We start from the raw sequence: 26,892 nt of genomic DNA on the forward strand, positions 1-26,892 counted from the left end.
GTCCATCGCCACCGTCCTCCACCATGTCGGGGCGCCTACCAAGACCACGTCGTCCACTCCTAGAGATCGATGTTTCTCATACACGGCAACAGACCAGGAGCCTTGCATCGCGTCCTCTCGCTTCATCGGCGCCGTCGTCTTCTTTGTCGGGCCGCTCACACGACCTTCTCGTCCACCGCAACGGGACTTATCCCCTGATGCACCTATCTACCATCGTAAATCATCTTGAACACCACAGACAGCCATCGCACCCCCGATGCCTACACGGTGCCGCAAGAGAGGTGGTACTTCATATCTGCTCAACTTTTTGATCTCAACCACAAAATAGATCGTAACTTGGTTACTATACTTTCTTCTCAGCTCTTAGAATTTAGTTCTTAGTTCGAAGAAAACAATGGCTGCTAAATAGCATTTCTGTGGTTTGCAGCTTTAAATCTGCCATGGCACAGTCATAATAGGGTTTAATTGATCATGCTTAGCATTTAATTGATCATGTTGGATCCGTGGTGGTTTCTTTAATTGAATGGAGGGGAAACCCTCTTTTGCTCAAAAAAATGCTTAGGGTTTCCCACTTTTATGATAACTATATGATCCGCATACATGCTTCGTGTCATAATAGCACTGCTCCACCGATCAAGCTAAACAAGGTTAGTTGTTCAACTACGAATATGATATTATTAAAACAGAGTCGTTTAATTGGTTAGCTAAATGTTCCTAATTTTGTTTCGAGAATGCATGTATGTCGCTCGGGTGTGTATCTACAGGGCGCCCACGGTGGGTCGTGGGCAACCCTCGGATTTTGGGTCGGCCCAGGCCCCGATTCCCCTCTGTTTTGTTGCGCTTCTGATCTCTACTCACCCCAACCTCCTGCCTCGCAGGTGACTTGTTGTCCCCGGACGACATGACTCTAGGAGGAGATGCCGGACTAACAGGAGGTCAGGAGTCGCTCGCCCAACAGCGTCCGCTGCCCGGGTGCGTCGTCGTGCCTACCTTCCCAGTCCGTTCAGGGCTCAGGCATGAGTAGCCACTAATCCAACCCGATTTATCCTGAGATACATCCTCAACACTCAGCAGCCACTCCTCATCACTGATGGCAGCTCGAACTACATCGGTATTTCCCTGTAGAGGGAGGGATGATGTAGCACAGTGACGGTAGATTATTTTCCTCAGTTATGAAACCAAGGTATCAAACCAGTAGGAGAACCAAGCAACACAACGTAAACAACACCTGCACACAAATAACAACACCTCGCAACCCGACGTGTTAAAGGGGTTGTCAATCCCATTCGGGTAACGGCACCAGAAATTAGTGCGTGATGGTAAAAAGGTTGTAATAGATTGGATAAATAGATCGCAAATAAAATAAAGTGTGCAAAGTATTTTTGTATTTTTGTTTTAATAGATCTGAAAATAAAAGCAAGGCAAACATAGATCACAAAGGCAAATATATGAGAAATAAGACCTAGGGGCCGTAGGTTTCACTAGTGGCTTCTCCCAAGAAAGATAGCAAACGGTGGGTGAACAAATTACTGTTGGGCTATTGATAGAACTTCAAATAATTATGACAATATCCAGGCAATGATCATTACATAGGCATCACGTCCAAGATTAGTACACCGACTCCTGCCTGCATCTACTACTATTACTCCACACATCGACCATTATCCAACATGCATCTAGTGTATTAAGTTCATGGAAAACGGAGTAATGCAATAAGAACGATGACATGATGTAGACAAGATCTGTTTATCTATACGGTGGTAGATATAGATCTTGTCTTTTTATCCTTAGTAGCAACGATACATACATGTCGGTTCCCTTTCTATCATTGGGGTCAAGCACCGTAACATCAAACCCACTACCGGGCACCTCTTCCCATTGCAAGATAAATAGATCGAGTTGGCCAGACAAAACCTAAATATCAAAGAAGAAATACGAGGCTATAAGAGATCATGCATAAAATAGATCAAAGAAACAAATACTTTCATGGATATAAAAACATAGATCTGATCATAAACTCGAAGTTCATCGATCCCAACAAACACACCGCAAAAGAGTTACATTATATGGATTTCCAAAAGACCAATGTATTGAGAATCAACAGAGAGTTGAAGCCATCTAGATACTAACTACGAACCCAAAGGTCTACAAAGAACTACTCACGCATCATCGGAGAGGCACCAATGGAGGTGGTGAACCCCTCCGTTATGGTGTCTAGATTGGATCTAGTGATTCTGGACTCTGCGGCGGCTAGATGAATATTTCGTCGACTCCCCGAGGTTTCTGTGATTTTCGGGGTATTTATAGAGCAAAGAGGCGGTCCAGGGGGTACTCGAGGTGGGCACAACCCACCAGGGCGCGCCAGGGCCTCCTGTCGTGCCCTGGTGGGTTGTCCCCTCCTCGGGACTCCCCCGGGTGCAACCAGGGCCCATTTGCTTCCTTTTGACCAATAAAAAATCACCGTAAAGTTTCATGCCATTTGGACTCCATTTGATATTGATTTCCTGCAATGTAAAAAACATGGGAAACCAGGAACTCGCACTGGGCACTATGTCAATAGGTTAGTACCAAAAATGATATAAAATGACTATAAAATGATTATAAAACATCCAAGATTGATAATAAAACTGCATGGAACAATCAAAAATTGTAGATACATTGGAGACGTATCAACATCCCCAAGCTTAACTCCTACTCATCCTCGAGTAGGTAAGTGATAAAAACATAATTTTTGATGTGGAGTGCTGTTCATCAAGTCATATCATATTCTTTTCTTTATAGGATGGACATTTGGACTTTTATGTGATTCAAAGAAATAGTCTAGTTCTGACATAATAATTAAGATACTCAAGCATATTAACAAGCAACCATGTCTTTCAAAATATCAACGCTAAAATAAGTTATCCCTAGCCCATGATGCTCAAACATTGATCCATTCATGAAACACACTCGAATATTAACTACACCCAATAATTGAGCATGCTCATATTGCCTCCTAGTTGGTGTTTTTATGAGAGAAGATGGAGACTCAAATTGCAAAATAAAAATTGCATAATAGTAAAAGAAAGACCCTTCAAAGAGGGAATTAGGGATTTGTAGAGGGGCCAGAGCTCAAAGCTAAAAAATTGAGATAAAAACATTTTGGGAGGTGTATCCATCCCACCAACGAAAACGACTTAGAGTTCCAAACACTTTCCATGCTAGATGCCATAGGCAGTTCCCAAACAGAAAATAAAGTTTATTGCTTTTTCAACCATAACTTCCACCTTCCATGGCTAGCCGTATCCACGGGTGCCCTCCATACCAACACTTCCCAAAGAGTTTATTATTTGACAACATAACGTAAATTCATATTTTTTTGCATTTCGGGACTGGGCATCCCTAATACCTTTGCCTTACTCTCGTGCAATGACAACTGAATAAACACTCATATTGAGAATAATACATCTAGCATGGAAAATGTTAGCCACCCGTTACCGTTCCGCGAGTGAAACAAACTCACAAAAGAGAAGTTTATTTTGAAAATTAGAGATGGCACATGCAAATTTGCTTAGAACAACAAAAGAATACCGCATATAGGTAGATGTAGTGGACTCATGTGTCAAAACTGGTTTAAAGGATTTTGGATGCACAAGTAGAAGTCATATTTAGTGCAAAATGAAGGCTAGCAAAAGATTGGGAAGCGACCAACCAATAAACGAATAATCTCATAAGCAAGCATTAAGCATAATTAACACCGAATAATGCACCACAAGTAGGATATTATTTTCATTGCATGACTATTGACTTTCGTACTTGCATAGGGAATCACAAACCTTAACACCCATAATCTTACTAGAGCACAATTACTCATGAACATAACTCACGTATCACATCATCATGTCTCAAAACTATTACTAAGGATCAAGTTTATTTTTTCCAATGATCTTCATGACATTTTCTTTTACTTTATCCTTCTTGGATATCTATCACTTTGGGACTAATTTTCATGAGTTGCTTTTCATAAGCTCAACCAAATATAAGTGAAGATCATGAGCATAACAAATTTTCTTTCTCTCAAAATATTTTAAGTGAAGCAAGAGAAAATTTCTTCAAAAATAAAAAATCACACCGTGCTCAAAAATATATAAGTGAAGCACTAGAGCAAGTCCTAGCTCATAAAAGATTTAAGTGAAGCATAGAGAGCAATTCTAACAAGTCATGACATAATTTTGGCTCTCTCAAATAAGTGTGTCCATCAAGGATTGATAACTTAAAACACAAAATAAAACAAGCAAATACACATATCATACAAGACGCTCCAAGCAAAACACATATCATGTGACGAATAAAAATATAGTCTCGAATAAATACCGATAGTTGTTGGAAGAAAGCGGGGATGCCACTCGGGGGCATCCCCAAGCTTATTTGGTTGCTCATTCTTGGATAATAGATTGGGATGCCGGGGCATCCCCAAGCTTAGTCTCTTACATCCTTCCTTTATCCATCGTAAGATAACCCAAAACTTGAAAACTTCAATCACACAAAACTCAACAAAGCCTTCTGCACTCAAGACCATCCCCATTGCCTGGCCTTTCGCAGTTTGGGGTCTAGACATGGTAGGACCATTCAAGATAGCACGAGGTGGCTTAAATCACCTACTTGTCACGGTGGACAAGTTCACCAAGTGGATAGAAGCGAAGCCAATCAAGAAGCTAAACGGTGCAAATGCTGTGACTTTCATCGCCGATATCACAATTCGGTACGGCATACCACATAGCATCATCACCGATAACGGCACAAATTTCGCCAAAGGCGCCTTGGCCCGTTTCTGCGCAACGCAGGGCATCCGACTGGACCTAGCGTCCGTCGCCCATCCACAGTCAAACGGCCAGGTGGAGCGAGCAAACGGCCTCATCATGTCCGGCATCAAGCCCCGGCTGATCGAGCCTCTGGAGCGCTCGACTGGCTGCTGGCTCGATGAGCTACCAGCCATCCTCTGGAGTCTGCGCACGACTCCAAACAAGTCAACCGGCTTCACGCCTTTCTTCCTCGTCTATGGTGTCGAAGCCATCATCCCAACGGACGTAGAGTTCATTCCCCACGAGTCACCATGTACACCATGGAGGAAGCAAAAGAAGCACGACAAGACGGCGTCGACCTGCTGGAAGAGGGCCGGCTGTTGGCACTCAGCCGGTCCAGCATCTACCAGCAGAGCCTGTGCCGATACCACAACAGGAAGGTCAGGCCAATATCTTTCCAAGAAGGCGACCTTGTGCTCCGGCTGATCCAGCGAACAGCCGGCCAGCACAAGCTGTCGGCGCCTTGGGAAGGCCCTTTCATCATCAACAAAGTACTGGGCAACGACTCCTACTACCTGATTGATGCTCAGAAGCCCCGAGCACGCAAGAGGGACGACTCCGGCAAGGAGATAGAGCGGCCATGGAATGCAAATCTCCTCCGATAATTTTACAGTTGATGCAGTATGTACCACACTACCTTTTGTATTAAAGTACCAAGACTTTGGGCCTCCCGAGATGAGCTCGGGGACTGCCCTCTTTTGTCTGTATGATAAAAATTATGCCTACAAGTATGTTACTCTTTGTCATGCCACTTGGCACCGGGCTCGACGAGTCGGCCCGGGGACTTGCCGCCTTGCATTATGAAATGTTTCCTGCAGCCGGACAAGTAGTGTGTAACACCTAAACCATCTTCTGTCAGAAGCCGCAGCTCGCAGAGCGACTGTAATATGGGCAGAGGTAAGGTAGAATGGGCGTTCGCATGAAAAATGGTTAAGGACTCAAAGCATAAAACATAGCTCAAGACGGCTTCCAGCCTCTTTTCGCAAACTGACTCTCGAATAGTCGGATTGCCGCCTTCTATTCAACTTGCTCAAAACTCTTAAAAACGGCTAAGTACTTGCTTTCCCAAAGTAGCCAAGCACTTGATCCAGTGACAGTCCACAGAGCGGCTGTCCGATTGGCAAGGCAGGCAACTAAGAGAAAGCGGCAAAGGAAAAAAGCCAAAAGAGCAATGAGCAAGAAAAGATAGAACCCGGATAAATATATTTACATAACATATGCCCTTGGCCGAATTTTCGAGCAGATGTTCAAAATACACCCCGCGGGTGGAATTGTGCGAATTAACAAGTTCTTCAAAGACTACCGAAGCAGATAAAATAAAGATAAAGCGGCAGCTTAGGAAGCAGCAGACGCATTCGGAGGGACGGAGGAGGCGGCAGCATCAGGCGTCGGGGCGGCCGGCTGGCTAGTCTCGGCTTGATCGCCTCCGTCGGCAGTCGGGTCGGTCGCACGCGGCTCGTTGCTGGAGGCGCGGTCGAGCTGGTGCCTCCGTCTCGCCTCCGTCCTCCGCCTCACCTTCCTCGTCAACGCTGGAGCCAATCACCTCCGCCGAGTCCTCGCCGTAGTTTGGGTTCATCCCAAACCACTCTGGCGGTACCTCCTCGCCGTCTTCAGACCGCTCGGGGACGAATATGCTGGTGTCGGTGTACTCGGCGATCACCGCAACACGCTTGACAAGGGCGTCGTCCGCAGCTGCCAGCTCCGGCTGGGCCTCCGACCGAAGCGTGGCCAGCCGGTCTAGATCCAGCCCCAGATACCATGCCTTGACGAACTCCAAGGCCCGGCACGCTCCAGCTCGGGCTGAAGAGCCCTTCCAGGCTTCAAGACGACCAGCCGCGACCTCTAGCAAGTCGGCCCTCGGGTTGGGGGTGCGCGGAGCCTGCATGTCCGGCCACAGGGCGGCAAACACCTGGGCACCAACACGCTGAAGCCGGCGCAGCATCCGATGAGCCGGCCGAAGGCGAGCCTCGATGCTTAGGATGTGCTCGTCAAGAGTTCGGGGGGCGTCGGCGGCAATCTCTGCGCCCTCCGCCCTTCGACCTTCACGGTCAGCCTCGATGGCTTGGATGGCGGCCTGCGACTACCCAGGAAAGAAGTCTGCAAAGACAGGAAGAAACGAAGAAGCAAGTCAAAACCCAGGAGTCGGCAAGACATAAATCGGCAGCTCGAAGAAAGAAAATAAAAGAAACTCACCATCAACGATGTCTTCAATCTCGTGGAAGCCGGAGGCCAGCATCGCCTCCTTGTCAGACCAGGAGGAGCGCTCGCTCGCGAACTCGGCCAGGAGGGCAGTTTCCGTCTCCTCCGCCTCCCTCTGCGCCTTCACAAGCAGCTCCTTCTGCTCTGCCAATTGTGTGGCCAGCAGATCATGCTCCGTGGCGAGCTTGCTGCACTCCTCCTCTTTGGCGCGTAAAGCGGAGTTGGCGTCGCTCAGCTGTTGTTGAAGAGTAGCCTTGGCTCCTAAGAAGAACAAAGAAAGAAGGCGTTAAGTCATCAGGAAAAGAAGGTCGCCAGGGAGATCCGACCCGACTGCTCAGCAGTCGGCCCGAACCTCGGGGACTACAGCCCGCGGGTGCGCCAGCGCGCCCCCGCGAAGAAGGAAAAGGACTTACTCCAGCTCTTCGACAGATCGGCGGTCCGCTAGCCAAGATCTTCAACGTTACGGTTGAAGGCAGTGACGTGGAGGTTGTGGTAATCCTGTGTTAAGCATTTCAGACAAAAAGTTAATACCTAGAGTTCATCAATTGGAGTTCTGGGCCGCCTGCTCAGCAGCCAGCCCGAAACTCGGGGACTACACCCAGTGGGTGCGCTGGCGCACCCCCACAAAGAGGAACAAGAAAACAAAAACCAAAGGAAAAAACATACCCGGATGGCTGCCCGCGACGCTAGGAACGCCTTGGTGCAACTTTGGAGAGCGTCGCCCTCAGAACGAAGCTTTGCCTGGACGTCCAGGAGCGCCTGGTTCAGCGGCCCCGTGCCAACTCCTCGCACCCACCCAATGGGTGCGGCGCTTGTCGCTTCAGCGTCTGGGATCGCCGAGCTGGCAGTGCCGGCTATCAGGGGGCGGGGTGCCGAAGTCGCCTTCTCCAGACGGCGGCGCGTTGGCGAGCTGACTTGGAGGAGTAGCCGCGCCACGGCCTCGTCTTCGGTCAGCGGCACCGGAGGGTCCGCCGACTGCTCACCCTGCGCACCTTCAGATGGCAGTGGAGGCGGCGGCAGAACGTTCACATCCGGCGTAGAGGGGTCGCCACCCTCCCTCTCCACGACGGGGTTCTCCCTGCCGGCTTCTCTAGTCTGCCCCGTGAGCTCCGGAGGCGGCGGCGTGGAGTTCAACGGGGTGACGAACACTGCCGATTGGCGGCGCGCGGTTTCCTCCGCCCGCCGCTTCGTTGTGGCAGCGGCTTCGGCCTCCACCAGTTTTTTCTTGGCGGAGGCCTCCGCCCTGTCGGCCTCCGCCTTCTCCAAGCGAATGGCCTCTTCTTCATTGCGCTTCTCCTGCGCATTCCGCCCTGTCGCCTCCCGGAGGTCAGCAGCAGGGTCAATCCACCGAGTGGTGGCGGACGTCTCCGCTGACCCCATGACAAAGTCACAAAGAAAGAATAAAGCATTGAGACAGGATACTCACGTGGAGACCAATGGCGGCTTCTTCACTTCCTTATGGAAGCGAATGGCCTTCGCGGCCGCCTTGTCCCGCCGGGTCGCCGCAGCCGAACCCTTGGGTTTCTTCGGCCGACTGCCGAACAAGGTCGGCACGGCCCTGTGCTTCTTCCCACCGCCTGGAGCACCCGACGTGGCAGAAGAGCCCGCGCTAGGCTGGCTGGCTCCTGGCCGACGGCGGGGGGTGACTTCCCCCTCGGCGTCATCATCAGGCCAGTCGGAGAAAGTGGCCGAAGGCCTGAAGTCGCCTGTTGTTCCTCCTCCTCCCTCGGCGTCGTCGTCCAGAGCCGCTGCCCCAGATCGGGGTCGTCGACGTCACTCTCCGCCCGGTCGGCGAGGAACTCACGGGCTGGCCCCGAGGTGCCGGCTGGTGAATGGAGGAGGGGATTCTAACCAAAGCCGACTGGTCAAAACAAAACTCGGCAAGAAAGAAGACAATCCAAAGAAAGAAAGGAAAGGCGACTCACCACAGGCGGGGGGTTGGCGCGGGAGTATGGCTCCTTGCCGAACCGCCAATCCTCTAGGAGCTTGCTGTCCGAGAGGTAGTTCACCATGAAGGCCACCTCTTCGTGAGGAATGTCCTTGGTGCACATCCGACTCGGGTCGCGGTGCCCACTCATCTGGCATATCATGTGGGGGCGGCCTTGGAGTGGGAGAACTCGGCGCGCCACGAAGGCGGCCAGCAGGTCCGGACCAGTCAAACCCTCTGACCGCGTCAGCACTCGGAGTCGCGCGATGGCGCCGGCTCCCGCAGGCGTCAGCGACTTGGCCCGGTACGACCAGTTGGGCAGTCGCCCAGTCGGCGGGCCGGCTTCGAAAGTTGGCAAGTTGACCCAGTCTCCCCTCGCGGAGACGCTCCTGACGTAAAAGTAGGATCTTTGCCACATCTTCACCGACTTTATCAGCGAGATGGAGGGGAAGGGGTTGTCCGCTCCTGACCTTCGCAAGGCGATGAACGCGCCGCATTGAGACGGCACGCCCGCGGCCTAGGTGCCGAGCTTGGAGAAGAAGAATTCCCCCCAGAGTTCGAGGATGGGGAGGACACCGAGGAAGCCTTTGCACTAGGCCACGAAGGCGGCCAGCAGCACCACTGTGTTGGGGGTGAGGTGGTGCGGCTGGAGGCCGTAGACTCCAGGAAAGATCGGAAGAAACTGCTCGCCGGCAGCCCCAACCCGCGCAGGCAGTACGAGCGGAAGATGACCCGCTCGCCCTCCTGCGGCGCAGGGGAAATCTTCCCCTTTGGCGCGAGGCGCACCCACACGTGATCCTCGCCGGGGAGCCGACGAGTCCGGCGAAGGAACTCCATGTGGTCGTCCTGGACTTCGGAACCGTCCCAAGTGCCGGAGCGCACAGGGGGAGGCGCGGCGGCGGAGGAAGAACTCAGCGCGAGCTGTCGCCGTGGCGTTCGCTGGAGCTTGGGCGCGCGGCGGAGCAAAGAAGAAGAAGAAGGAGGAGAGCGAGGAGCAGTGAGAAGGAAGAGAGCGAGGAGTAGTGGGAAGGAGGGGCGCACGTGCCCCCCTCTTCCCCCTACTTATAGCCTCGTGGGCTGCGAAGCCGAGGGGGTGTCGTGGGGATTTATTGCACCCACAGCCCCACGACCCCCACGTTCCATGATAAAGTTACTGCGCGCAGAAACTCCACGGGAATCCCAACCGTCCGCCGGGGCCACAGCAGATCCGCTCGGGCGCCGAGGCGCGGTAGTGGTGGGCCCCGCCTATGGGCCTGTCCCATCGTGCGCGTAGGCTGGCAGGGCGGCCCAGCCACGTGCCATCGCGTGACAGGCCTAGGACGGGCGGCGGCCTGGAGGCTTATCTAGCACGCCACTTGGATCTTGCCGCGACGTTTGAAATATTGTGCGAGTCGGAATTAACTGAGTCTGAATCGAGCGAGTCTAACTCCTCCTAGTCGGCCCGGCAGAAGTCAATCAAAGACCATGCCAGCCCTTACATCGGCACCGCAGGACCGAATCCTGCACCCACGACGGCTGGTCTGTACGGCCCAGAGGCAGCAGGTCCCACTAGTCAGTGAGACCCCAGGAGACGGCAAGAGGACTGCCAGTCAAGCCCGACAGGAGTCGGACCCTGGGAGTCGGTCGAGCCCTCCCCCGGGGCCCACGGGCCATTAATCAAGACGTGATGGGGAGTGGCAATAGTGATCGCTCGCCAGGCGGCGGGGCTGTTGCCACGGCCTCATGATCAAGCCCGCGTCATCAGAAGCACGGCTACAGTAATCAGCAGCCGGCAAGACCCGCCCGCGGCGAACGCGGCCTGTCGGTTCCGTACCAGGCCAGTTGGCGGGACCCACCAGTCAGCGGGCCCCAGCGGTCGGCAGAGAAGACGGAGGCGAGAGGCACTGACGGCTGGGTCCTCGTCCAGCCAGATTACCATTGTACCCCTAGGGGGTAGGCCTATATAAACCCCAGGGCACCCATGCAAAGGGTTGGAACCCATTAGCTCTAGACCAGATCATATAGAAGGGAGAGAGCTAACCTCGCCCTCTCCCACCACCAGAGAACAGCTCAAGGAGCAACCGTGTAAACACTTTTCCATAGTGATCATGCGGAGACCCCACAGAGCAGCAGTAGGGGTATTATCTCCCGGAGAGCCTTGAAGCTGGGTAAGATTCGCTGGCGTGCATGCCTTCGCCTCATCCCGTTTCCAGGCACCGGCGACGTTCTACTCGCCCCCACCATGATAAGTCATCCGTTGGCATATGTCGCACCAAACCCCCGACACACATCAACAATCATGCAATAGGCTAGCTTCTAGGGTTTAGCCTCCTCGATCTCGTGGTAGATCTACTCTTGTACAACCCATATCATCAATATTAATCAAGCAGGACGTAGGGTTTTACCTCCATCGAGAGGGCCCGAACCTGGGTAAAACTTCGTGTCCCTTGTCTCCTATTACCATCCGGCCTAGACGCACAGTTCGGGACACCCTACCCGAGATCCACCGGTTTTGACACCGACAACCAATGTCACCTGGGAGCGGTTTCAGCAAGCATTCTGCACCGCCCATGTATCCACTGGAGCTATGAGCATGAAGAAGCATGAGTTTCGCAACTTACGCCAAGGGAACCATACTGTAGGCCAGTACGTGGAGGAGTTTAGTAAGTTATCCTGCTATGCTCCAGATGATGTGGCCACAGATGCCGCGAAGCAGGAGAAGTTTATGGAAGGGCTGAATGATGAGATGAGTATGCAGTTAATGGTGGCAACACTTAACAACTACTAGGAGTTGGTAGATAAAGCTCTCATGATCGAAGGGAAGCAGCAGCAGATAGAGAGCCGCAAGAGGAAATATGGACAAGGGAAGTACAATTCAGGAGCTCAGCAGAAGCCTCGATTTACCCTGAAATCGGGAGGGCTTACCCATAACCATGGAGGCCACACTCACAATGGAGGAAGTTCCCATAATCATAATGGACCAAAGAATGGGAATGGGAATGGAGCAAGCAGCAATCAGAATCATTCCGATCCAGCCACACCCGCCAAGAGGGACCTAAGTCACGTTACTTGTTTCAAGTGCGGGAAGACTGGACACTATGCCACGTAGTGCCCAGAAGCAAAGAACGGAAATGGTAATGGGAGCTCTGGGAAGAAGCCCAATCCATTTAGCAAAGGACACGTGAACCACGTGAACGTGGAGGAGGTTGAAGAGCAACCAGATGCAGTTATCGGTAATTTTTTAGTTAAGTCATTTACTGCAATCGTTCTTTCGATACTGGTGCATCGCATTCATACATATCAAGGGGATTTGTGGATAAGTATAAGTTGCCCACTAGAATTCTTAAGACACTTATGCTAGTAACCTCACCCGGAGCCGAGTATATGGCAAGCAGTGGATGTTTTCAGATGCCATTAACCATAGGTAGTCATGTTTTCCCCTCTGACTTGATAATTCTGGAGTCGCAAGGATTGGATGTGATACTAGGAATGGATTGGCTGTCGATGTATGGAGGAAACATCGATTGCACCAGTAAGTCAATTCTGCTTACTATCCCGGAGGGAAAAAGGATCAAGTATGTATCTAGGCATGCGCCAAGGAGAACCCAAGTACATTCTCTCACGGCAGTTGTTCAGGAGGAAGTGCTTGTTGTGAAGGATTACCGAGATGTATTTTCAAGTGGAATTACCAGGCATGCCGCCAGATCGAGACATCGAGTTTTTCGTAGAGCTGTTGCCAGGCACCGGGCCTATATCAAAGAGACCATATTGGACGCCCACGAATGATCTGGAGGAGATCAAGAAACAGATTAAGGAGTTATTGGAGACAAGTTACATCCGACGGAGTTCATCACCATGGGGAGCCCCAGTGCTATTGGTTGAGAAGAATGATAAATCTCTAAGAATGGTTGTTGATTATCGGGCGTTGAATGAAGTGACAATCAAGAACAAGTACCCATTGCCAATGATTAATGATCTGTTTGACCAGCTTCAAGGAGCAAAAGTGTTTTCGAAGATCGACCTGCGATCAGGTTACCACCAGCTGAAGATTCGAGAAAAGGATATACCTAAGACAGTGTTTACCACAAGGTATTGGCTTTATGAGTATACATTTATGTAATTGGGATTGACTAACGCCCCTGCCTATTTCATGAGTATGATGAATAAGGTGTTCATGGAGTTCTTGGATAAGTTTGTCGTGGTGTTCATTGATGATATTTTAGTATACTCAAAGAATGAAGAGGAACACAAGGAGCATTTGCGTTTAGTTCTCGAGAAACTTAGGGAGCATCAGTTGTATGCCAAGTTCAGCAAATGTGAGTTTTGGTTGCAGGAAGTTGGATTTCTGGGACATGTTATATCAGGAGAAGGTATAGTAGTAGACCCCACCAAAGTTCAATCATTCACTAAATGGTTGGCACCCACCTCAGTTGGAGAGATCCGTAGTTTTCTTGGACTCGCGGGATACTATCAGATATTCGTTGAAAATTTTCTAAGATTGCAAAGCCTATGATGACGTTGTTGAAGAAACGTTTGACTACAACCCTAGTGTTCATCTTGCAGGATATACGCAAGGATTTCCAAGTGTATTGCGACGCCTCTCGCTTAGGACTTGGAGGAGTACTTATGCAAGACAGAAGAGTTGTTTCATATGTCTCACGACAACTTTGACTGCATGTGTTGAATTATGCCACACATGACTTGGAGTTGGCAGCCGTAGTACATGCACTCAAGACCTGGAGACATTTTCTTATTGGGAACCATTGTGATGTGTACACGGATCATAAGAGTTTGAAGTACAATTTACACGGAAGGAGTTGAACCTCAGGCAAAGGTGATGGTTGGGGCTGATAAAGGATTATGATATGAAGTTGCACTATCATCCGGGAAAGGCCAATGTCATAGCAGACGCATTGAGCCGAAAGAGTTATGCCAATACCTTAGTAACAGGAGGATTGCCAAAGGAGTTAGCAGAATATTTCAGGGATCTATGTTTAGAGATTGTTCCCAAAGGTTTTGTTAAAGTCATGGAAGTTCAGTCGACCTTGTTGGGAAAGATTCGAGAAGCCTAGAAGGATGACAAAGGTTGGGATAAAGGAGAAGATGAGTGAAGGCAAAGCCAAAGGTTTTCATGAGGATGAGCACGACACCTTGTGGTTTGAGGACCGGATTTTTGTGCCCAATAATGTCGAGATCAGAAAGTTGATATTAGAGGAAGCTCGCGACTCACCATACTCGATACACCCCGGAAACACCAAGATGTATTTGGATTTGAAGCAGCGTTTCTAGTGGACTAGAATGAAGAAGGATATTGTCGAGTATGTAGCCATATATGATGTATGTCAGAGAGAGAAGGCAGAACATCAGAAGCCAGCAGGATTACTTCAGCCTATGTCGATACCCGAATGGAAGTGGGATAAGCTTGGCATGGATTTTATCACCGGATTACCTAGGACCCGATCGGGTTATGATTTTATCTGGATAGTAGTGGACCGCTTGACCAAAGTAGCTCACTTTATCCCAGTGAAAACCACACATACAAATGCAAAGTTGGCCAAGATGTATATGACCAGGATCGTATGTCTGCATGGAGTTCCGAGGACCATCGTATCAAACAGAGGAACATGGTTTACTTCAAAGTTTTGCCACCAATTACACCAGACTTTGGGAACCAAGCTGGAGTTCAGTACAGCTTTTCACCTATAGACAGATGGACAGACTAAGAGAGTCAATCAGATTCTGCAGGACATGTTGAGAGCTTGTGCGCTAGACTATGGGTCTAGATGGGATGATAATTCGCCATACGCGGAGTTCTCATACAACAATAGCTACCAGGCCAGTTTGAAGATGGCACCTTTCAAAGCACTGTATGGAAGAAGGTGCAGAGCCCCGTTGATGTGGGATGAAGTTGGATACTGTCAGTTTTTTGGACCAGATTTGATCAAAGAGTCTGAAGAGAAGGTTAAGCTGATTCAAGATAGACTGAAAGTAGCTCAGTCCAGACAGAAGAGTTATGCAGACTCAAAATGCAAGGAGGTTGTCTATGAAATCGGAGACAGAGCATATCTGTGTGTGTCACCTCTGCGAGGAGTTAAGCGTTTTGGAGGTAATGGAAAGTTAGCCTAGAGATTTGTAGGACCGTACCGTGTTCGGGAGCGCATTTGAGAGGTTGCCTACAAGTCAGAATTACCTGAAGGACTGTCAGGAGTTCATGATGTGTTTCACGTTTCCCAGTTGAAGAAGTGCCATGCTGAGATGACCGATATTCCTCTGAGAGATAATGTGCCCCTGGAAGCAATTCAGTTGGACAGTGATTTGACGTATCAGGAGAAACCAGTCAAGATTCTCGAGTTTGTCCGTGGAGTTACCCACAACAAGGTTACCAAGTTTTGCAAAGTTCAATGGAGCCACCATACCGAGGATGAAGCTACCTGGGAAAGAGAGGATGATGTACGCAAAGACCACTCACACCTATTTTCTAGCCAACCCGAATGTCTAGGCGAGATTCATCTTAAGGGGGGTAGGTTTGTAACATCCCAAATTTTCAATTTGGAATGTTATACATAGGTCATTCATGCATATCATATTTTATTGCATTTCGTTTTGTGATCCACCAAATCCTAAGCAACTCAAGGACCCTCGGAGAGAGTTGGGGATTTTCCCTCGTTCTCATATTTTAGTTTTATCAAATATTGAAGCATGGATCACTTTGGTTTTAATTATTTTTCTCCCCAAAAATATTTCCTATTAAAATTATATGAGAGGAGATAATATGACTTCTCCAAAATAAATGAAATGTTGGAGGGAAAATATTAAAATCAATTTGGATATTTTATTTGGGGTTTTATCGCTATTTTATTTGGATGGGGAAAAAATATGCGTTTTCAAAATTGCATTAGAGGCCCAAATAAATGTTCACCTTGTCCAGCGTATTTTTAGAGGACGGGGGAAATTTATTTCCGGATTTTTGGAGTCCATTTAGTATTTCTTTTCTTCGTATTTCTGCAGGTCGGTTTTTTTTAAAAAAAACTTCCGTCGGACCGCACTGGCCGAGGCCCAGCCGCTAGCCGCGCCGCCTTCCCGTCCCGTACCGGAGACGGCCTCCCCGGAGGAGTCCGACGCCGCCTCCGCCTCGTCGCCCCTTGCCCCAAGCCACGCCCCCCGGCGCCTTTATATGCCGCCCGCCCCGCCGCATTGACCACCACGACCACCAGCCGCCGCCGCCGCAAGCAGCCGCAGCTACAACATGTGCCCGTCGCCGCCGCCTGCCGCGCCAGCCGCCGCCGCCATTGCCCGCTCCACGCCGCGCCGCCCGCGCCACGCCGTTGCCCGCTCCGCCAAGCCGCCGCCCCACCGGAGTGCCTCGCCTCACCGGAATCCGAGCCGCCGCCGACGGATCTTGCTGTTCGGTTTTTTTGGTTTTTAGGTAAAACCCTAGTTTTTTTTTCAAAAACCCTAGTTGCGTTTCTTCAGATCAGTTTTTATTTTTTTCCCTATTTATTTATTTAGCGAACGCGCGTTCGTACATTCGTTTTAACGAACGGTTTTCACCCGCTAACCGCGGTTAGCGAACGTTCGTTCGTTAGCCTGTTCGTCAGTTTTTTCTTTTTCCAGGGTTTTCCGCGATTATTTTTTATCGTCATTTCTGCCCTGATCTTCGTTTTAGTTTATCTTTTTTCTCGTTTATTGGAATCAGGCGATTCAAGCGCGTGGATCTTTGTCTCGAAGCCCTCTTTCTTTTTAACCAACTTGAACAAGATTTTGATACCGTAAAATTTGACCTTAGTCCAGATTAGTAATCGGACCTTGTTTCTTTCAAAGTTTGAGTTTCGTTGCTCGGTCTGATTTGATTCTTTTTGCAAACCGGAGTTCTTCAGTTGAACTTTCTAATTAGATCTTCTTATTTGAGATTTACCCGTGCATCCTTGTTTGATTGCTTATGTATGCTATTGTTTGTTTGTGATAGCACACCCGGAGTGCGAAGCATGCTACTACAAGTATTTAGGATTTGCAGATCGTCAGCAAGGCAAGTAACACTTTGATCATACCCCTTTATCACCCAGTTTTTATCCATTAGTTTCAATCTTCACACATTGCATGAGTAGGATCTCTTAACATGTGGGTATTGGGAAGTAGTTGATGAGGTAGATCATATTGCCCTGTTTATTATCAAACCCCTGGGAGTTACTTCTACGTCATGCTTATATTGCCATGCTATGCTCGTAGACGTGGATTGGGTTTAAGTGTATCCATAACAGATGTGAGTTGTTAATTAATAGTTCAACTTAAGGTGGCAACTTTAATACACATCTGGGTGGCTTGCTTGTGGGCACCTGGAGAATCCAGTGTTGTCCTAGGATATCCCGGAGTACCCGTGTGATCATCCTACGGTCCGCCACCCAGGCTCAAAGGGATCATAAGACTATTCATGCTATAAACTTCCGTGTGCAGCCACAAGCCATTATGGGCTCTGGCATAGTTGTGTAAGTTGCGTGAGTTCCTAAGGAGGTGGACTAGTAGATGTAGAGGATTGTAGGTGAATCGGTCTGCCCGAAGTAGAGAGCAAATGCTTCTGAAAGATTGTGTCTCGGTCATCTGTTTCTCAAACACCCTATAGTGCGAGATATCCAACGGAGGAGATCGAGTCTTGTGGGGAAAAGTGTGCAAACCTCTGCAGATTGTATAAACTAATCATGGTTAGCCGTGTCCCCGGTTATGGACATCTTGAGTATGTGGTTCTTGGATTATCATATGGATCTCATCACTTTAAATTAATTTGTTGGGTTGATAATTACTTTTAATTGGGATTGAGTTGGAGGAACCTTCTCAATATTGTTCAACTACCATGATAGTTACATAAAATATATTCCTTTGTTGTAGGGAAAAATTGGCTTTTCGCAAAACATATTAACCATACAGCCTCCACCAGCCATATATGCATGTAGTGATAGCATTTCTATTCATTACGCTCCTGTGTTACATTGCCAGCATATTCCATGTGTTGACCCGTTTTTGGGCTGCAACGTATCATGTTGCAGACTTTTCAGACGAGGAGTAGGTGCGATAGGTCGTTCGTCATGCACTCAGCTATGCCGTTGGAGTTGATGGACTCACTTTATCTTCCAAGCCTTCTGCTGTTATCGTATTAGATGTCCTTAAGCCATATTTTATTGTAATAAGTTCTCTCTTAAGACATTCGATGTAATAAGTGTGTGATTGCCACTCTGTTATAAATCCTCGAGTACTATGTGTGCAAGCATTACCAATCCAGGGATGACACTGAAGCACAGAGACTTGACCGATTGAGGTTGGGTCGCTATAGGATGGGGATCCGTATCAATAGATTTTTAGCAAGTGAATATGTAAGCATATAGAAGGCACATGGCAACACAAGCAAACAAAAGATCTGACGAGAAAAAGGTGAACGAAAAAGAGGGCAAATAAAACGACAAATTTTTGTGAAGTGGGGGAGAGGAAAACGAGAGGCAAATGGCAAATAATGTAAATTGTGAGGAGATGAGATTTCTGATTAGGAACCTGGTTATGAAGAAGATCCTCCCCGGTAACGGCGCCAGAAATTCTCCTTGATGGCAGCTGGAACTACGTCGGTATTTCCCCGCAGAGGGAGGGATGATGTAGCACAACGAGGGTAGAGTATTTCTCTCAGTTATGAAACCAAGGTATCAAACCAGTAGGAGAACCAAGCAACATAATGTAAACAGCAGCTGCACACAAATAACAACACCTCACAACCCGACGTGTTAAAGGGGTTGTCAATCCCTTTTGGGTAACGGCGCCAGAAATTGGTGCGTCACGGTAAAAAGGTTGTAATAGATTGGACAAATAGATCGCAAATAAAATAAAGTGCAGCAAAGTATTTTTGTATTCTTGGTTTAATAGATCTAAAAATAAAAGCAAGGAAAAAGTAGGTTGCAAAGGAAAATATAGGAGAAATAAGACCCGGGGCGTAGATTTCACTAGTGGCTTCTCTCAAGAAAGATAGCAAATGGTGGGTGAACAAATTACTGTTGGGTAATTGATAGAACTTCCAATAATTATGACGATATCCAGGCAATGATCATTACATAGGCATCACGTCCAAGATTAGTAGACCGACTCCTGCCTGGATCTACTACTATTACTCCACACATCGACCGCTATCCAGCATGCATCTAGTGTATTAAGTTCATGGAAAAATGGAGTAATGCAATAAGAATGATGACATGATGTAGACAAGATCCGTTTATCTATATGGTGGTAGATATAGATAACGTCTTTTTATCCTTAGTAGCAACAATACATACGTGTCGGTTCCCTTTCTGTCACTAGGATCAAGCATCGTAAGATCGAACCCACTACCGGGCACCTCTTCCCATTGCAAGACAAATAGATCGAGTTGGCCAGACAAAACCCAAATATCGGAGAAGAAATACGAGGCTATAAGAGATCATGCATAAAAGAGATCAAAGAAACTCAAATACTTTCATGGATATAAAAACATAGATCTGATCATAAACTCAAAGTTCATCGATCCCAACAAACACACCGCGAAAGAGTTACATCATATGGATCTCCAAGAGACCATTGTATTGAGAATCAAGAGAGAGATGAAGCCATCTAGCTACTAACTACGGACCCGAAGGTGTACAAAGAACTACTCACGCATCATCGGAGATGCACGAATGGAGGTGGTGAACCCCTCTGTGATGGTGTCTAGATTGGATCTGTTGATTCTGGACTCTACGGCAGCTGGATGAATATTTCTTCGACTCCCCTAGGGTTTTGGGATTTTTGGGGTATTTATAGAGCAAAGAGGCGGTTCGGGGGTACCCGAGGTGGGCACAACCCACCCAGGGGGTCCCTGGCGCACCCTGTTGGGTTGTCCCCTCCTCGGGACTCCACCAAGTGCAACCAGGGCCCATCTAGTTCCTTTTGTCCCATAAAAAATCATCATAAAGTCTCTTGTCATTTGGACTCCGTTTGATATTGATTTCCCACGATGTAAAAAAAAGGAAAAACAAGAACTTCCAATGGGCACTATGTCAATAGGTTAGTACCAAAAAAGATATTAAATGACTCTAAAATGATTATAAAACATCAAAGATTGATGATAAAACAGCATGGAACAATAAAAATTATTGATATGTTGGAGACGTATCAATCACCCATTTCCTAATTGATTCATTACTCATTAGGCAGTACTGTCATTAGGGTTTGTTGTGTACCGAGTGCTACCTACACTTAATGGTTCAGATGTATTTTAGTAATCTTTAGTACCTATAAAGTTCATAGGGTTTCAAAATTCCGGCCCTAGGAACAGACACTAGTCATTTTGGATTGTTGGTCATAGTGACATTGACCCAGATTACTACTGCAGACCACGTTTGTTGACAATTTTACTTGTCTTTCTTACTCATTCGATATGATATCCAATTATTCACGTCGATTAGTTGCAAACAATAAGTGCTAGACCAACTTCTTGATTCAGATTTTGGACGGTCTCTTACTGCAGTTACAATTCTGCATGCTTGTCCTAGTAAGCTCGCAAGTAATGATTGATTCACTGCATCTATGCTTGCCTTGCCATATTTGTTGTCAATATTCTTTTAGGGTGGACCACTGATACGTCTCCAACGTATCTATAATTTTTGATTGCTCCATGCTATATTATCTACTGTTTTGGGCAATATTGGGCTTTATTATCCAGTTTATATTACTTTTGGGACTAACCTATTAACCGAGGCCCAGCCCAGATTTGCTATTTTTTGCCTATTTCAGTGTTTTGAAGAAAAGGAATATCAGACGGCGTCGAAACGGAACGAAATCAACTAGAGAAGTTATTTTTGGAACGAAAGCCACCCGATGGACTTGGACCCCACGTCAAGGAAGGAACGAGGAAGCCACGAGGGTGGGGGGGGGGCGCCCACCCCCCTAGGGCGTGCCCCCTGCCTCGTGGGGCCCTCGTGGCTCCCCTGACGTACTTCTTCTGCCTATATAACTCCACGTAACCTAAAACATCCAAAACAGAGATAAGATCGGGAGTTCCGCCGCCAGAAGCCTCCATACCCACCAAAAGTCAATCGAGACCCTATTCTGGCACCCTGCCGGAGGGGGTATCCCTTACCGATGGCCATCTTCATCATCCCGACGCTCTCTATGACGAGGAGGGAGTAGTTCTCCCTCGGGGCTGAGGGTATGTACTAGTAACTATGTGCTTGATCTCTCTCTCTCTCTCGTGTTCTTGAGGTGGCACGATCTTGATGTATCGCGAGCTTTGCTATTATAGTTGGATCTTATGTTTCTCCTCCCCCTCTACTCTCTTGTAACGGATTGAGTTTCCCCTTTGAAGTAATCTTATCGGATTGAGTCTTTAAAGATTTTAGAACACGTGATGTATGTCTTGCCGTGTGTATCTGTGGTGACAATGGGATACCACGTGATTCACTTGATGTATGTTTTGGTGATCAACTTGCGGGTTCCGCCCATGAACCTATCATAGGGGTTGGCACATGTTTTCATCGTGATTCTCTGGTAGAACTTTGGGACACTCTTTGAGGTCCTATGTGTTGGTTGAATACATGAATCTGAGATTGTGTCATGCATATCGTATAATAATACGCATGGATACTTGAGGTGACATTGGAGTATCTAGGTGACATTAGGGTTTTGGTTGATTTGTGTCTTAAGGTGTTATTCTAGTACGAACTCTAGGGTTGTTTGTGACACTTATAGGAATAGCCCAACGGATTGACTGGAAAGAATAACTTTGAGGTGGTTTCGTACCCTACCATAATCTCTTCGTTCGTTCTCCCCTATTAGTGACTTTGGAGTGACTCTTTGTTGCATGTTGAGGGATAGTTATGTGATCCAATTATGTTATCATTGTTGAGGGAACTTACACTAGCGAAAGTATGAACCCTTGGCCTTGTTTCAACGCATTGCAATACTGTTTACGCTCACTTTTATCATTAGTTACCTTGCTGTTTTTATATTTTCAGATTACAAAAACTATTATCTACTATCCATATACCACTTGTATCACCATCTCTTCGCCGAACTAGTGCACCTATACAATTTACCATTGTATTGGGTGTGTTGGGTACACAAGAGACTCTTTGTTATTTGGTTGCAGGGTTGCTTGAGAGAGACCATATTCATCCTACGCCTCCTACGGATTGATAAACCTTAGGTCATCCACTTGAGGGAAATTTGCTATTGTCCTACAAACCTCTGCACTTGGAGGCCCACCAACGTCTACAAGAAGAAGGTTGTGTAGTAGACATCAACCACCCTATTTTAAAATACTGGAAACACAGACATTAGTGAATAGTATTTCTCTATGTGATCTTTTCCATCATGTGTGGGCAACGAACACTGCATTGTGCAGAAAGAAAGTGTCATTTCCACCTTTTACATAGACTACGATCTTTTACATGGAATACAATCTGCCTACTTGCTTTGTGTTGCACTACCAGCACTCCACCCTTGAAGCTAAACATTATTCCACTCATAATTCCTTAGTTTATTTGTTCAAATACGAATTTGATATGATTCTAATGTTCCTACTTCAGTTTTGACATGTGTGTCTACCTGTTATAGAGACATAAGAGGTTTGTATTTCTGTGTGTGGTCTGGTCAGCACGGTTGGGGGTGAACTTTGCATATGCAGGGGTTTATAGGGAGACACTCTTCGAGTTGAATCCGCAATGCATTCCATAGATAATCTTACTACTTTTTATGTTTTCATTAATCTCAGATACTGAACAGCATCATAATGATTATGAGCTTGCACGCATGAAAAGAATAAAGCAGAACAATGCCATGGCTTTCAAACTTGGCACTAAGGGATTGAAATCAAGTCTGGATGCAATGCAAATGCAAATGCTCTCCACCTATAGATTCATGCTCAGAATATGATCCTAACGGTGATTCTGAGCTAGAGGGAGACCTAAGTAAATGTAGCTCCCTAGTGGAGGAGTCAGAGGAAGATGCCCTATCTTATTCACCCATCAAGGTGCTTTCTCTAACTTTCCAAGGTTATATTGGTCGCACATATCTGGCAATTGATGCTTTGCATTGCTTCTACTTTGTTGCACTGCCATTAGCTTAGTTTACACATCGTGTATGTAAATACACCCTACCTATCCATTTTCAGTACATATTCCATCTGTCATCATACCATATTTATCCATTCAAATGTTGTGCTTGTGTATCAGACGTTGAAAAGGAAGAGGGCGATTGCTGATCACGGAGGAGCATGAGCAAAGTATTTGAAAAGGTAGTGACACCTGATAAATGAAATAGCCCATTAGGTGTAGTTGCAATATCACCTGACACGCAAAACATGGCCCAACTCTAGCAGACTCTAGCCCTACTACACTGGTCATCTCTGATGCCCCAACTGAGTAGACCCCAACTACAGCAAATAGTATGATGATGCCAGTTGACATAGCACCAGCTCTACGACGCAAAACCCCATTCTAGGAAAGATTACACCAAATCCAGTTGTCAAATCCCTTTTCAAACAAGAGAGGCCCCAATTGCAGCAAATAGGACCCCTGCTCCATTTCTTACCAGTTTAGAAGACGAAGCTTATATTGTTGTCAGGAACTTTGTGTGCATCTTTCCTTCATGGAAAGATTATAGCACAGACACAGAACAATTTACAGTCTTCTCATTGTGGAAGTAATGTACAAATGTTATTCATGGTAATTATTGCATATGTTTCTGCTGACAGAAGACACAAGATTTCATTCTTTCAAATAGGTGAGGACCAAACTGGATAGTCAAGACGAGCAAGGGTTTGTTGCGTTTCAAGCACTCATTGATGAAGTATTGTGCCTACCTAAGGCAAGCGCACTTCGATGGAAAACCTCTAAATGAAATTTCTGTAAATTCTCCATTGCTACATTTATCAGACAGTGACTGGAATAATCTTGTTACACATCGGTCTCGTCTGCAGCGTAAGGTATTGTCTATGATATCACATCAAAATTTGAACTACATTTCTGCATGTGCCTTACCATCTCACTTGTACGAAAACTGTTTGCAAAAGAATATTCATTCTCAAGGGACCACAGAATCTCGCAACTATACTACACACTGCACTGCTCTTATGAGTACCTCTTTCCCTGTATGAAAATACTTACTTTCATAGCTGGTTGATTATGTAGCATCACTGCACATGTTATCCTTGTTATTGTCCATTTGGTGGACATTATAAGATCCATATGGACTCTTACATAAATTTAGAATCAACCTAATGCTTTTGAAGAGGTTTAGCCTGATAAGCTCGAACCCATATCAGAGAAGTGTGTCTTCATAGGATACCCTAAGGAAACTATTGGGTACACCTTCTACCACAGATTCGAAGACAAGATCTTTGTTGCCAAGAATGGGTGCTTTCTATAGGAGTTTCTCTCGAAAGAAGTGAGTGGGAGGAAAGTACAACTCGAGGAGGTAATTGTACCTTCTCTCGAATTGGAAAGTAGTGCATCAAAGAAAATCGTTCTCGTCATGCATACACCAACTAGAGAAGAAGCTAATGATGATGATCATGAAACTTCGGATCAAGTTATTACTAAACTTCGTAGGTCGACTAGAGCATGTTACGTGCCAGAGTGGTACGGTAATCCTATGCTGGAAGTCATGTTGTTAGACAACGACGATACTACGAACTATGAAGAGCCCAAATTCCAATAAATAGCTTGAGGCCATGAAATCTGAGATAGGAACCATGGATGATAACAAAGTGTGGACTTAGGTGTACTTGCCTGGTGATCTGCAAGCCATTGAAAATGAATGGATCTTCAAGAAGAAGATGGATGGTGATGGTAATATCAGTACCTACAAAGCTCGACTTGTCGCAAAAGGTTTTTGACAAGTTCAAGGGGTTGACTATGATGAGACTTTCTCAACCGTAGTGATGCTTAAGTCTGTCCAAATCATGTTAGCAACTGCCGCATTTTATGATTATGAAATCTGGAAAATGGACGTTAAAACTGCAATCCTTAATGGGTTTCTTAAGGAAGAGTTGTATATGATGCAACCGGAAGGTTTTGTCGACCCTAAAGGTGCTAACAAAGTGTGCAAGCTCCAGGGATCCATCTATAGACTGTTGCAAGCATCTCGGAGTTGGAATATATGCTTTGATGATGTGATCAAAGCATATGGTTTTATACAGACTTATGGTGAAGCCTGTATTTACAAGAAAGTGAGTGGGAGCTCTGTAGCACTTATGATATTATATGTGGATGACATATTGTTGATTGGAAATGATATAGAATTTCTAGATAGCATAAAAGGGTACTTTAATAAGAATTTTTCAATGAAAGACCTCGGTAAAGTTGCTTATATATTGGGCATCAAGATCTATAGGGATAGATCGAGACGCTTAATAGGACTTTCACAAAGCACATACCTTAACAAAGTTCTGAAGAAGTTCAAAATGGACTAGTCAAAGAAAAGGTTCTTGCTTGTGTTGCAAAGTGTGAAATTGATCAGACTCAAAGCCCGACCACAGAAGAAGATAGAGAGAGAATGAAAGTCATTCCCTATGCCTCAGCCATAGGTTCTATAATGTATGCCATGCTGTGTACCAGACCTGATGTGTGCCTTTCTGTAAGTTTGGCAGGGAGGTACCAAAGTAATCCAGGATTGGATCACTGGACAGCGGTCAAGAACATCCTAAAGTACCTGAAAAGACCAAGGATATGTTTCTAATTTATGAGGTGATGAAGAGCTCATCGTAAAAGGTTACGTCGATGCTAGCTTTGACACTGATCTGGATGACTCTAAGTCACAAACTAGATACGTATTTATATTGAATGGTGGAGCTGTCAGTTGGTGCAGTTCCAAGTAGAGCCTCGTGGCGGGATCTACATGTGAACCGGAGTACATAGCTGCTTGGGAAGCAACACATGAAGAAGACCGGATGAAGGAGTTCATATCCGATCTGGGTGTAATACCCAGTGCATTGGGTCAAATGAAAATCCCTTGTGGAAACACTAGAGCAATTGCCTTAGCGAAGGAATCCAGGTTTCACAAGAAAACCAAACACATCAGGAGACGCTTCAACTGCATTCGTGAAAAGGTCAAGGATGGAGACATAGAGATTTGCAAGGTATATATGGATATGAATGTAGCAGACCCTTTGACTAAACCTCTTCCATGAGGAAAACATGATCAGCACCAACACTCCATGGGTGTTAGATTCATCACAATGTAATCTAGATTACTGACTCTAGTGCAAGTGGGAGACTGATGGAAATATGCCCTAGAGGCAATAATAAAGTTGTTATTATTATATTTCCTTATTCATGATAAAGGTTTATTATTCATGCTAGAATTGTGTTGATCGAAAACTTAAAATACATGTGTGGATACATCAACAAATAGCGTGTCCCTAGTGAGCCTCTACTAGACTATCTTGTTGATCAAAGGTGGTTAAGGTTTCCTAACCATGTACATGTGTTGTCACTTGATAACAGGATCGCATCATTAGAAGAATGATGTAATGGACAAGACCAATCTGTTTGCTTAGCATATGATCGTTCAGTTTATTGCTACTCCTTTCTTAAATGTCAAATACATATTCCTTCGACCATGAGATCGTGCAACTCCCGAATACCGGAGGAATACCTTGTGTGCTATCAAACATCACAATGTAATTAGGTGATCATAAAGAGGCTCTACAGGTATCTCTGAAGGTGTCTGTTGAGTTGGCATGGATCAAGATTGGGATTTGTCACTCCGTGTCTGTGCTCCCTCTCAGTAATATAGCATCACAAGAAGCTTGCAAGAAAAGTGACTAAGGAGTTATTTACGGGATGCTGTATTATGGAACGAGTAAAGAGACTTGTTGGTAATGAGATTGAACTAGGTATGGAGATACTGACGATCGAATCTCGGGCAAGTAAACCAACGGACAAAGGGAATTACATATGT

Source organism: Triticum aestivum, chromosome 3A, assembly GCF_018294505.1.
Source record: "Triticum aestivum cultivar Chinese Spring chromosome 3A, IWGSC CS RefSeq v2.1, whole genome shotgun sequence".
Lineage (NCBI taxonomy): Eukaryota > Viridiplantae > Streptophyta > Magnoliopsida > Poales > Poaceae > Triticum > Triticum aestivum.